The sequence below is a fragment of the Schistocerca cancellata genome, chromosome 5 (assembly GCF_023864275.1).
Source record: "Schistocerca cancellata isolate TAMUIC-IGC-003103 chromosome 5, iqSchCanc2.1, whole genome shotgun sequence".
Classification (NCBI taxonomy): Eukaryota; Metazoa; Arthropoda; class Insecta; order Orthoptera; family Acrididae; genus Schistocerca; species Schistocerca cancellata.
Genome location: NC_064630.1, coordinates 740,611,976 through 740,626,386, shown reverse-complemented (window position 1 = coordinate 740,626,386; position 14,411 = coordinate 740,611,976).

Here is a 14,411-nt window from a genome sequence, read left to right as displayed (position 1 = left end):
TATTGGTCGGCAGTAAATGCGTGCCTACTGCACACCGGGTAAGTAACTGAAATTTGACATCTCTACCAACACTCGGCTCCCTGCGTAAGATGGTGGATGTATTTACATGGCAGGGAGCAGATCGAAGTCATATTAGTTTGTTATGGATCGTTCTGAGATTTTTTTAAAAGATAGTTCTTCAAAGATCAGAGCCCTATGTACATGTGAAGTTTACACACAGTCGACACCTTTACAGCTTTTACATGAACCACAACCACGTCAAGATCCTTTCTGTTCCGGGGAGATATGGGGTACCTCGTTGAACAGCTCATTCAAGCAGAGGTAGGTGAAATTAAATTAGCTGTTTCTGTTATACAGCGAGCAAAAATATCTTTCGTTCTTGCTAATTTAGTAGCATGTGTCTTGCACAATATCTCGTACATGTCAACACAAAACAAAATGAAACAATTTTCTAGCTATACCTGAAAATTGTTAAATAGAACACTGACACATAGAGAGTTTTGTGTAGAAGCTGACATGAGAAGAATTCCATTCTTTCAATTAAGCTCTGTGTTAAGACGATTGACGTTTTAAATGAACTTAGAATAACAGAAAATTATTAGTGTGAAACTATCCAAAATAAAGAGGAGGTTAAATTAACTTAATTATAATAAAGTACTAGAAGATTAATAAATAAATTCAATGAACTGTAAATGTGGATAAATTATTATATCTTTGGACCACTGCAACAGGAATGTTTAATTTTAATGAATATTATTTACAACCAAATTAGTGTAGTTTAAACATGGAGATTACATATATTTTTACTCTTGTAATGGGATACAACCTTGCTTTCGGTAACCAGCAGAAATCCTTTTAATATCATTTTGAAGGCACAGCCATATTGTAAAACCGTAGTATATATTTAATTACTCACAGCCTTACACATCATTTGCCTTATCTACTGATATTCAGTCTCGTGACAAATTATCTGAAAAATAATAATCAGAAAACTTCAGGAGCTGTAAATGAGAAACGAAGTAAGGGATTTGGTAAGTAAATACCAGTTATAACATATGCCTGTATACACAACACACCTAGTGCAGACTTCAGGTACATCTTTTGCTAATAAATTTGATAAACTCTTGCTATAACCTCAACAGATACTTTGAATAGGATTGTTTTAAATATTGATATTTATGCCCTAAAAACGTCCTTCGTTGTTTGTTAAGGGGCGTTGTACTGCTTTCTCTCTCCTTGCTACTCTCTGGGAGCTAATGATCACAGGTCTTCAATTATCTCATGTGATAGTTCTCAGACTATACTACAACATGTCAGTATTCAACGTATCATGTAGACAATATTAAACAGTGTTAAACACTTTTCGTGGTAGTGTGATCAGTGAACTATTGACCTCACAGTCAGTTAAACTGCTATTTAAGAAATACAAGAAACATTAAGAAGGTAATGAATAAAATTTTCTATACATCTGATAACCTTTCGTAATCGAGACGTTCGTTTTACTGTAAAAGAGTCAGGCCGCCAGAGTTGTTTTTAAACCAACTATGATGCCGATATTAAATTTTCACCCTGCAGCGGAGTGTGCGCTGATACGAAACTTCTTGGCAGATTAGAACTGTGTGCCGGACGATACTAGAGCACTATGGGACTTCACTTCTGAGGTCATCAGTACCCTAGAACTACTTAAACCCAACTAACCTAAGAACATCACACACATCCATGCCCGAGGCAGGATTCGAACCTGCGACCGTAGTGGTCGCGTGGTTGCAGACTGCAACGCCTAGAACCGCGTGGCCACTCCGGCCGGCCCCGAGACTAGAACTCGGGACCTTTGCCTTCTACGGGCAAGTGCTCTAGCAGCTGAGCTACCCAAGCACGACTTACGCCCCGTCGTCAGAGTCTTACTTCCGCCATTACCTGGTCTCCTACCTTCCAAACTTCACAGAAGCTCTCCCGCGAAACTTGTAGAACTAGCAGGACTGGAAGAAAGGATACTGCGGAGACATGGCTTTGACACAGCCTGGGGGATGTTTCCTGAATGAGATTTTCACTCTGAGGGAGTATGCGCTGATATAAAACTTCCTGGCAGATTTAAACTGTGTGCCCGGCCGAGACTCGAACTCGGGACCTTTGCCTTGCCGTGAAAGGCAAGTTCGAGGTCGGATCCGGCACACAGTTTTAATCTACCAGGGACTTTCATATCAGCGCACACTTCGCTGCAGAGTGAAAATCTCATTCTGGAAACATCCCCCAGGATGTGGCAAAGCCATGTCTCCGCATTGTCCTTTCTTCCAGAACTGCTAGTTCTGCCGTTTTGCAGCAAAGCTTCTGTGAAGTTTGGAAGGCAGGAGACGAGGTACTGACGGAAGTAAGGCTGTAAGGACGGGGCGTGAGTCGTGCTTTGGTGGATCGGTTGGTAGAGCATTTGCCTACGAAGGGCAAAGGTCCCGAGTTCGAGACTCAGTCCGGCATACAGTTTTAATCTGCCTGGAAGTTTCAGTGAAGTCGGTGCTGTACGTTTACACTATTATCCATTATATGTGCAGCATCACGAAGACAGCATGCAACAAACATCAGATCGTTATGAGGCGTAGTGCATGATTGAATGTGCAAATGATTAGCTTTTCAACATAACCGGACACGGTAGGAACAAATAATGCCATGTACAGCCTGCATTAAGGAAATATTACTCGCAAGTTTTTCATCCAGAAATCGCACATACATGAGGGTTGGTTTTTACAGTATCATGTTATGCCTCGTATTAGGAGAAATGTCTGTCAATACTGGTGAGAACAGCAGCAGGCATATCTTGACTGCAATCATACTACCCAAGTCTTGCCGCTCGCAGTGCTCGGGAACCACTGTCATGCGAATAGACGCAATGTTCGTTCCGCTGTGCTGGATCGTACAGCCATGTTACGTATCTTCAATCAGGAACTCGGCGTGCCTGCAGCAGCAAAAAAAGAAAAAAAAATCCGTATTGAGAGTGTGACTTCAGAACACGACGGGATGTCAGCTGGGCGACAATGATACGGCTTCCCTTGATGTACACTACCGGCCATTAAAATTGCTACACCACGAAGATGACATGCTACAGATGCGAAATTTAACTGACAGGAAGAAGATGCTGTGATATGATATGATTAGCTTTTCACAGCATACACACAAGGTTGGCGCCGGTGCCGACACCTACTACGTGCTGACATGAGGAAAGTTTCCAACCGATTTCTCATACACAAACAGCAGTTGACCCGCCTTGCCTGGTGAAACGTTGTTGTGATGCCTCGTGTAAGGATGAGAAATGCATACCATCACGTTTCCGACTTTGATAAAGGTCGGATTGTAACCTATCGCGATTGCGGTTTATCGTATCGCGACATTGCTGCTCACGTTGGTCGAGATCCAATGACTTTTAGCAGAATATGGAATCGGTGAGTTCAGGAGGGTAATACGGAACGCCGTGCTGGATCCCAACGGCCTCGTGTCACTAGCAGTCGACATGACAGGCATCTTACCCGTATGGCTGTAACGGATCGAGCAGCCACGTCTCGATCCCTGAGACAACAGATGCGGACGTTTGCAAGACAACAACAATCTGCACGAACAGTTCGACGACGTTTGCAGCAGCATGGACTATCAGCTCGGAGACCATGGCTGCGGTTACCCTCGACGCTGCAGCACAGACAGGAGCGTCTGTGATGGTGTACTCAACGACGAACCTGGGTGCACGAATGGCAAAACCTCATTTTTTCGGATGAATCCAGGTTTTGTTTACAGCATCATGAGGGTCGTATCCGTGTTTGGCGACATCGGACATTGGAAGGGTGTCATTGGTTACACGTCGCGGTTACTTCTTGTTCGAATTGACGGCACTTTGAACAGTGGACGTTACATTTCAGATGTGTTACGACCCGTGGCTCTACCCTTCATTCGATCCCTGCGAAACCCTACATTTTAGCGGGATAATGCACAACTGCATATTGCGTGTCCTGTACGGGCCTTTCTGGACACAGAAAATGTTCGACTGCTGCCCTGGCCAGCACATTCTCCAGATCTCTCACCAATTGAACACGTCTGGTCAATGGTGGCCGAGCAACTGGCTCGTCAAAATACGCCAGTCACTACTCTTGATGAACTATGCTATTGTGCTGAAGCTGCATGGGCAGCTGTAGCTATACACGCCATCCAAGCTCTGTTTGACTCAATGCCCAGGCGTATTCAGGCCGTTATTACGGCCAGAGGTGATTGTTCTGAGTACTGATTTCTCAGGATCTATGCACCCAAATTGCGTGAAAATGTAATCACATGTCAGTTCTAGTATAATACATTTGTCCAATGAATGCCCGTTTATCATCTGCATTTCTTCTTGGTGTATCAATTTTAATGGCCAGTAGTGTAGCAGTAGACAGTCCCACCGACGCTGTTGCGACTAACGACAAGACCGAACATAGTAGTGGCACCAGGTCGTCTTTTCGGATGATATCCAGCTCTGCACAAAACAGTGTGTGGGCTTCGAGGAGAACAAATGTTGCCCGTTTGCAAACGTAATCATCATACCGTCCCAGCCATCAGTTACGATTGTATGGAATTCCGTTAATAAGACAACATCGTCCTCTTTGAGTGAAACCCGTCACCAACACTTTGTTGCTCATTACCTACTGCTCTCGTGACGACGATTTGCTCGGATCAAGATTCTTACAGAACACTGTTTGCTTGATGTTACGCGAAAAACGAAGGGTCTGCAAGACGATAGAGGTGGGGTGTCATATGTGCCGAGCACCAGGGGTCTGGTACCGATCAAATGGGCTGCCTTCTCGCGTCCTGGCCTCGCTGCCCTGGACTGTCACGTTGACGTTGATCTGATGACATTGCAGTTATGTAAGACTCCCAAATACTTTTCATCGTTCCTACAGGGGAAATCATTGATCAGCACTGCATTATTTCTACTTCATTTTCTCGTGAGTAACAAGAACAATAAATGTAAATATTGGACCAATTAATTACAGTTCTGATCCTCTATCTATACTTAAACTGAGGCATTATTCACAAATATACATCAGTAAACAGCACCAGAGGGATCCAGAATATTGTATTCCCAGCTAACACAATATATCTGAGAGAAATCTGTTGATGAGTTCCAGATGAGAACCGTGATATTGTTCAAAGATTATGGTGCCACAGTAAAGACAGCACCGCATATCGAGATCACAGACATTACGACGAATGGGAGAGGCTGGAGAAGACACACCCTCTCTCACCACAGCAGCACCCTCACACAGAGGTCAATACAGAGCCAAGCGCGGAAGCGCGCTGCCTCATTTCGTGACCTCAGCCAAAGCAGTCAACATTATCGATTAGGACTGAAGAATTACTTCAAGTTTCGGGCAGAAATGTAGTTTTGTAAATGTTCGAGATTGTACTTCATGAGAAGAGTTTATTAGTGCATGCATCATGAGACACTTTAACACTTAAGGGGGGTAGGACGTCAAACGGGCCGACTAGGAGCAGGAGAGGCACCACAGGATATTTTAATTTCCACTGTCTATACTTTTCCAAGTAAATTCATAAAACGTTGTCATCATGACCAGGAAGAATTCAGGATTCACACTCGTAGCAGCGGAAGTTCAAAAACATAACAAAATAATTTTTTTACATGTGAAATTTCATCATTTTTTCACTTACTATTGGCTGCATTTGTTGCTATAGGTACACTTTCCTTCATAAGTAAGAGAGACAATTCGATTAATTTTGCACAGCATACAAACCATACCTACAGGTGTCTGAAACTCTAGAATATATTTAATTTATGAAAAAATGAATGAGCTGTTACGTTTTAAACTTGTGTTTAGAAAAAAATCAAATTTTGTAGTTAATTATCTCAATTTTTACCACAGTTTTAAATAGATTTGGAAAATTCTAGAGTTTCATGCTGTATGCTGTGCCAAATTCATCAAAGAATCTCTCTTACTTGTGAAGAAAAATGTACATATAGCAACAAATGCAGCCAACAGTAAGTGAAAAAATGATGAAGTTTCATATCTAATGTTATGTTTTTGCACTTCCACTGCTATGAGTGTGCATCCTGAATCATTCCTAGTCATGCTGACAAAGTTTTATGAACTTATTTGTAAAAGTATAGACAGTAGAAAATAAAATGTCCTGTGCTGCCTCTCCTGCTCCAAGTTGCGCATTTGACGTCCTATCCCCCTTAACTACAGCTGTAAAATTATCAATCACTCCTGTGGTAAGGTATTGTATAAAGAGAAGTACATATTTTTATCATTCGTGTACTAAAGTGAGCTAATATTTCGTATGTTATAGTTCAGATTAACGAACTCCCACAGAAATCAAAGAAGCCACAGTTGTGGCTGTATGATTGTAGTTTCTTCTAATAACAATATTAACAATACAATACATATGTGTCTTCAGTAGCTAACGAAAGTAAAGAGGTACATTACCTGTACTGCAGATTAATTTACAAAGGCCAGTATACGCTACTGGTCACTAAAATTGTAACACCATGTAGGAGAGCAAATAATGAAATTCTGCTTATTGTGCTACATAGTATATTAGTATATTAAGAAGAACTCTTGTACAAATTTTGGAGGCAATTCAGAGATGCAAAGGTAAGCAAATTTATGTGAGCACTATGGGACTTAACTTCTCAAGTCATCAGTCCCCTAGAATGTTACTTAAAATCCGTCTTGATTGCAATTTTTTTTATTCATATGACCGGTTTCGGTTCATTCAGAACCATCTTCAGGTCTGATATTTCAGTTACAGGAGTAACCCGTATAAATCCAGCAACTTTCACATGCTACGTCACATCGTAGCATGTGAAAGTTGCTGGATTTGGACGGGTTACTCCTGTAACTGAAATATCAGATCTGAAGATGGTTCTGAATGAACAGAAACCGGTCATATGAATAAAAAAATTGCAATCAAGATGGATTTTAAGTAACATTATAAAATCACTGATTGCTGTTATCCCATAAGACATTATGTCTGTTTTTGCAAAGTCCCCTAGAACTTAGAACTACTTAAACTTAACTAACCCAAGGACATCAGACACATCCATGCCCGAGGCAGGATTCGAACCTGTGACCGTAGCAGTCGCGCGGTTCCAGACTGTAGCGTCTAGAACCGCTCGGCCACTCCGGCCGGCTAGCAAATTTATAATATTGAACTGTCTCCACTGGCAGCAGCAGTGGCTGGAACCCAGACTGGCATGGCGTCAAACTGAGCATGGATGACACACCATTACATGCTGCTTCAGCACTATGCCAGAATTTTCAAGTTATTGGCGATACGTGGCGTGCCATTACAACGGCAACCAATGACCATTTGTTCAGAGTGGACGAGGAGAACGCGCTTCATCTACCACAGACCTAAAAAAACATACAGCCAGTGTAATGACCTGATGACTCTCGGTATCTTTTGATTTCATTACGTTTTTCTTTGATTTCCAGCTTCTTCTTGTACGGACAGCAGATGAAGAAGAGAAACTCTAGGCAGCTTCGCACTCCCAATAGCAGGTGGTGACCGTCACACGCGTGGCGAGTAGGGGACAAACACTTCGCGGACTGTTTCTAATACATCTCACGTATTTCACGAGAATAGAAAGACGTATTTTTAATATGTATCTCCTTCCACAGTCAAATACAATTTGAGTATATTAGCTATATTTCTTATGCAATAATGTATGGCTTAATACGCACCAAATGTAATTTGGTAACCAAAATTTTCACTGTAAACTTTTCAGAATGCGTGCGGTGTTTTATTTTACTTTGATGTAACAAAATAACGATGGGCAATAACGAAAAGAAAACAATTTCTTCATCAAATGGGAAGAGTGGTTATAAGATGCGAAAAATAATTCTTTTTTTCTACCGAATACTTTCCTCAAAATCGAATGAGAAAGACTCCATAGGGAGGAACACGCACGATTCCAAAACAGAGTCCTCTTCAATTTTTTTTGCACTTCCGGACATTAAAATTGCTACAGCAAGAACATGACGTGCTATAGACGCGAAATTTAACCGACAGGAAGAAGATGCTGTGATATGCAAATGATTAGCTTTTCAGAGAATTCACACGAGGTTGGCGCCGGTGGCGACACCTACAACGTGCTGACATGAGGAAAGTTTCCAACCGATTTTTCATACACAAACAGCAGTTGACCGGCGTTGCCTGGTGAAACGTTGTTGTGATGCCTCGTGTAAGGAGGAGACATGCGTACCATCACGTTTCCGACTTTCATAAAGGTCGGATTGTAACCTATCTCGATTGCGGTTTATCGCATCGCGACACTGCTGCTCGCGTTGGTCGAGATCCAATGACTGTTAGCACATTATGAAATTGGTGGGTTCCAGAGGGTAATGCGCAATGCCGTGCTGGACAACGGCCTCGTATCACTAGCAGTCGAGATGACAGGCCTCTTATCCGCATGGCTGTAACGGATCGTGCAGCCACGTCTCGATCCCCGAATCAACAGATGGGGACGTTTGCAAGACAACAACCATCTGCATGAACAGTTCGACGACGTTTGCAGCAGCATGGACTATCAGCTCGAAGACCATGGCTGCGGTTGCCCCTGACACTGCATCACAGACAAGAGCGCCTGCGATCGTGTAGTCAACGACGAACCTGGGTGCACGAATGGAAAAACGTCATTTTTTCGGATGAATCCAGGTTCTGTTTACAGCATCATGATGGTCGCATCCGTGTTTGGCGACATCGCGGTGAACGCAAATTGGAAGCGTGTATTCGTCATCGCCATACTAGCGCTCACCCGGCGTGATGGTATGGGGTGCCATTGGTTACACGTCTCGGTCACCTCTTGTTCGCATTGACGGCACTTTGAACAGTGGACGTTACATTTCAGATGTGTTACGACCCGTGGCTCTACCCTTCATTCGATCCCTGCGAAACCCTACATTTTAGCGGGATAATGCACAACTGCATATTGCGTGTCCTGTAAGGGCCTTTCTGGACACAGAAAATGTTCGACTGCTGCCCTGGCCAGCACATTCTCCAGATCTCTCACCAATTGAACACGTCTGGTCAATGGTGGCCGAGCAACTGGCTCGTCACAATACGCCACTCACGACTCTTGATGAACTGTGGTATCGTGTTGAAGCTGCAGGGGCAGCTGTACCTGTACACGCCATCCAAGCTCTGTTTGACTCAATGTCCAGGCGTATCAAGGCCGTTATTACGGCCAGAGGTGGTTGTTCTGGATACTGACTTCTCAGGATCTATGCACCCAAATTGCGTGAAAATGTAATCACATGTCAATTCTAGTACAATATATTTGTCCAATGAATACCCGTTTATCATCTGCATTTCTTCTTGGTGTAGCAATTTTAATGGCCAGTAGTGTATCTACAAGCTGAGAGAGATAACAACCCCTACATTCACAAGGAGAGGTTTCCAAATTGTATACTTGATGTTGTAAAGCCCACTTACAGGTTTTTGATCGATAATGAACGTCTACAACAGGGTGTTCATGATTAAACGCAGAATGAGTCTCTAAATTCACTCACAAGCAAACAATGTCCTAAAACCAAGTTCTCATCTGCTACACGTGTCAGACTTGTAACGTATGATGCATTTCTTGCATTTAATGGTGGAAACGTACGGAGGATGAAGGTATTAGAGAGAATGGGCTTTGAGATAGGAAATATAATTCAGAACATCATGAGGATAATAGATTCACAGCGCCTCTCTGCAGCTGAAAAGTCAGTTGAAAACCCAGTAAAGTAAAGAAAGCAGAAAATAAGAAACCAGAAGAGAAGTCTTGAAGGAAAGGAGGATCCTGAGTACAAACCTGGGGCCTTCCGAAGAGGTAACATACGAAAAAATGTTAGGTTGAACCGTAACTTGTATTTCTAGAACATTATGTCTTTTACAGTTTATGTTTTTTTTCTCAGAATCTATGAAGGCTAGAATTTGTACACTTATTTCTACAAACCCAATAAATGTCGTTTCAAGAGTAAACTTTGAAATTATGCATGTAAGATGAGATATAGGGCAAAGTGCTTCGGGATTTTGCATGAATTTTACACTACACTTACAGAACCACAATCAAAAATTATTTAAGTTCTCCTATGCGATATATTCAAGAAGGCTCATGAGAGAGGGTTACTATGTATTACTATGTATTAAGCAGAGAAAATTTTGTAGATATCTTTTGAATAGTTTTCTGAAAAAGGTGCATGTGTTACTGTTTGAAAATAAATTCTAAATTCCATAAAAAAGTTAAATATATATAAACTAAGGAACTTGACAGTAAATGTTTTAATTTCATGGTACAAACTTCATTACTGTTTCTTGAAAAATGTGGATTTTATGCATCTTTTACGTGGTGTATGTTTTTCAAGGACTTCCCCCTTAAGACCAGATCAAAAACCCTTGTGAATACAGATATCAAACGCTTAAATGACATATATTTGTGCAATCTGCAGCTAACTAAGCCACATACATTTTGTGGTGTCACAGCCAGACACCACATTTGCTAGGTGGTAGCCTTTAAATCGGTCGCGGTCCATTATTATACGTCAGACCCGCGTGTCGCCACTGTCAGTGATTGCAGACCGAGCGTCGCCACACGGCAGGTCTAGAGAGACGTCCTAGCACTCGCCCCAGTTCTACGGACGACTTTGCTAGCGAAGCTACACTGACAAATACGCTCTCATTTGCCGAGACGATAGTTAGCATAGCCTTCAGCTACGTCATTTGCTACGACCTAGCAAGGCGCCATGACCAGTTTATATTGAGATTATATAATGTATCAACAAGAGCGATGTTCACCAATTGTGGATTAAAGTATTCTACCAGTTACTCTTGTTTGGCTCGTCTTATTTCTCTGGCCTGTTCGAGACCTCACGCCAGCCTACGTGAGCTTAATCGCGTGCTATTCGGCTACAAGTCCTAGTGGATTGGCTGTCGGGTCAGTCCACTACACATTTCATGAGAGTGTTTCAGAACAAATTAAGAAAAATTCTGGACGATTTCTGTTAAAGAAGACAGGAATCTTTCACATCAGAAATATATCGTGGACAAATATAAAAATTTCTCAAAGTCCTCTCCAACCAGCACCAGATCAGGGCATGCCAGCCAGTGCAACGTGTCCCAATCAAAACCACAGACAGGCAGAAAGCCAATACTGGGGGAAGCAGAACAAATCCATAAGAGATTGCCTCACCTTGCGCGAGAGACAAGCTTAAATCATACACTCAACAACATTATCAGAGCGAGGAGATGACATAATGTCCCTGCCCATACCAATTTCATAAGAGAGAGTACAAATTTTACAAGAAAACCTATCGGCCTGCTGATATAGCTGAAAAGCAAGAACCGGAAGCCCTGAAAGCCATTCTTACGAAACAGAGAGGTGGTGAAGACCACAAATGAGCCCAGAAAAGTAGGCCACACTAGTTCATAGACAGGTTGACATAATTGGTCACTGTCTCAGGTCATTAGTAATAAATACTCAGGTTTCCAGGACTTTATGTCAGTCTTTACGTTGCAGTATGCCAGCTACACTACGTGAGCCAAAAGTATCCGGACACCTGGCTGAAAATGACTTACAAGTTCGTGACGCCCTCCATCGGTAATGCTGGAATTCAATATGGTGTTGACCCACCCTTACCTTGATGACAGCTTACACTCTCGCAGGCATACATTCATCAGCTGCTGGAAGGTTTCGTGAGGAATGGCAGCCCATTCTTCACGGAGTGCAGCACTGAGGAGAGGCATCGATGTAGGTCGGTGAGGCCCGGCACGAAGTCGGCGTTCCAAAACTTCCCAAAGATGTACTATTGGATTCAGGCCAGGATTCCGTGCAGGCCAGTCCATTACAGGGATGTTATTGTCGTGTAACCACTCCGCCTCAGGCCGTGCATTTACGCCTGTACTGTGACAGTGCCACGCAAAACAAGGGGTGCAAGCCCCCTCCATGAAAAACACAACCACACCGAAATGCCACCGACTCAGAATTTTACTGTTGGCACTACACACGCTGGCAGATGACGTTCACTGGGCATTCGCCATACCCACACCCTGCCATCGCATCGCCACATTGTGTACCGTGATTCGTCACTCCACACAACGGTTTTCCACTGTTCAATCGTCCATTGTTTACGCTCCTTACACCAAGCGAGGCGTCGTTTGGCATTTAGCGGCGTGATGCGTGGCTAATGAGTAGCCGCTCGACCATGAAATACAACTTTTCTCACCTGCCGCCTAACTGTGATAGTACCTGCAGTGGATCCTGATGCAGTTTGGAATTCCTATGTGATGGTCTGGATAAATGTCTGCCTATTACACATTACGACCCTCTTCCAACTGTCAGCGGGCGGCGCGGAGTGGCCGTGCGGTCTTGGGCGCAGTGTCACGGAGTGCGCGGCGCCTCCCACCGGAGGTTCTAGTCCTCCCTCGGACAAGGCTGTGTGTGTGTGTGTGTGTGTGTGTGTGTGTGTGTGTGTGTGTGTGTGTGTGTAGTTCTTAGCATAAGTTAGTTTAAGTAGTGTGTAAGTCTAGGGACTGAAGACCTAAGCAGTTTAGTCCCTTCGGAATTCACACGCATTTGAACATTTGAAATTCTTTCATATTTATTTTATTTTAGGGTAACTAAAATATTAATTACTACGCTTACTCTCCATGTAGTAGTTTCTATAACTGCAGTTCTTATTTTTTATCGTCTGATTTAAAAAAGTTCACCAGCATTTCTGCTCCTAACAAGGGAACCTCCCCATCGCACCCCCCTCAGATTTAGTTATAAGTTGGCACAGTGGATAGGCCTTGAAAAACTGAACACAGGTCAATCGAGAAAACAGGAAGAAGTTGTGTGGAACTATGAAAAAATAAGCAAAATATACGAACTGAGTAGTCTATGCGCAAGATAGGCAACATCAAGAAAAATGTGAGCTCAGGAGCGCCGTGGTCCCGTGGTTAGCGTGAGCAGCTGCGAAATGAGAGGTCCTTGGTTCAAGTCTTCCCTCGAGCGAAATGTTTAATTTTTTATTTTCAGACAATTATTATCTGTCCGTCCGTCCGTCCCATGCGAGGTAACTGCGCCGTAGTATGGGGACGCTACACCTAAACAAACATCGAAACACACGACGTCAGACTACGGAAGAGAGAGTATTCCTGCTAACGAGGCTCCCTGGCTGGCAGTTGACTGTTCGCTACTTTGGACGAGAGTGCGTTAAATACATGAGATGTATTCCGTGGGCAATATGAATCCAGCAAATACAGCTCGCGACTTCAATAACAAAGTCAATGAATATTTTCCGAACTGTAAGGAATGGGAAAGTTCCTTAAGGGATCGAACGATTGTCGAATGTTTGTACGATTATTTCCTACATGTGTTGATAAACAGTACGTGTGGTGATGACGGTACCTTGCTGATTGCTGCGGGGCTGTATGTACCAGATGATGAGATTGTTGACGATCCGTACGAAGAACACGGAGAGGAATTACTGCGACTTCAGTCTGATGGTATGTCTTTGGATTACATGAAGGAAATGCTCCAATACAGGTTACTGTTCAAACCAGTTAAGAGACGCAAATATAGATTATGGAGTGAAGTAACAAATAAATTTAAGAAATTTAAAGGGATGGAGGAAGAAAGCACAATTAAATATTGCAAAAAAGTCGTGGAATGAGGTGGAACCCGAAGACAGAAGATCAGTGAACTAGAAAACCATGTATACCGACAATTTATCAGAGCCAGAAATTAATTCAGTGCAGTACATGATACAGACCTACAGATTGGATTGCATTACGCTAAACAAATCGGCCTGGACTCCAAGGTTTCATCTCATTGGCTTGTCACGTTCAAAAGAAAATACAAAATTACGAGCAGGAAGATAACGAAATATGTAAGCAAGAACTAAGCGAATAAACTGGAAGAACTTTTAGAGTGTTCCAAGACGTTTGTTACAGAAACTAACGTCAGATTCCAACAGTATGAAGATGCATATATTATCAACACAGATCAGTCCGGTTTTAACTATGCAATGAAATCGACCCGCACGTTATCGTTAGTTGGAGAAGGCGACACGGAATGTACTGTAGACCAGCTGCATGCCACTTCACATAGTTCTACCATACAATATGCTCTGAAGAAATCAGGATTTCTTTTACCTACATTTTATTTACGTTTGGAACGCAAGTTCAGCAACAGGTGAATAGGGTACTTGCGCAAACGCCGAATGTCATTGTGAACTGCAGTGCGTCAGGAAAAATGGATAAAAAGACTAGTGAAAAACTTTAATGAACGTGTGATTGCTCGTTACGTGGACAAAGATTTTGCCTTACTCCTTGACAGCTATACAGGACAGAAGGATTAGGCATTGTACAATTTTAGTGTGGTAGTAGAGGTGATTACCATTCCTCCAGGTTGC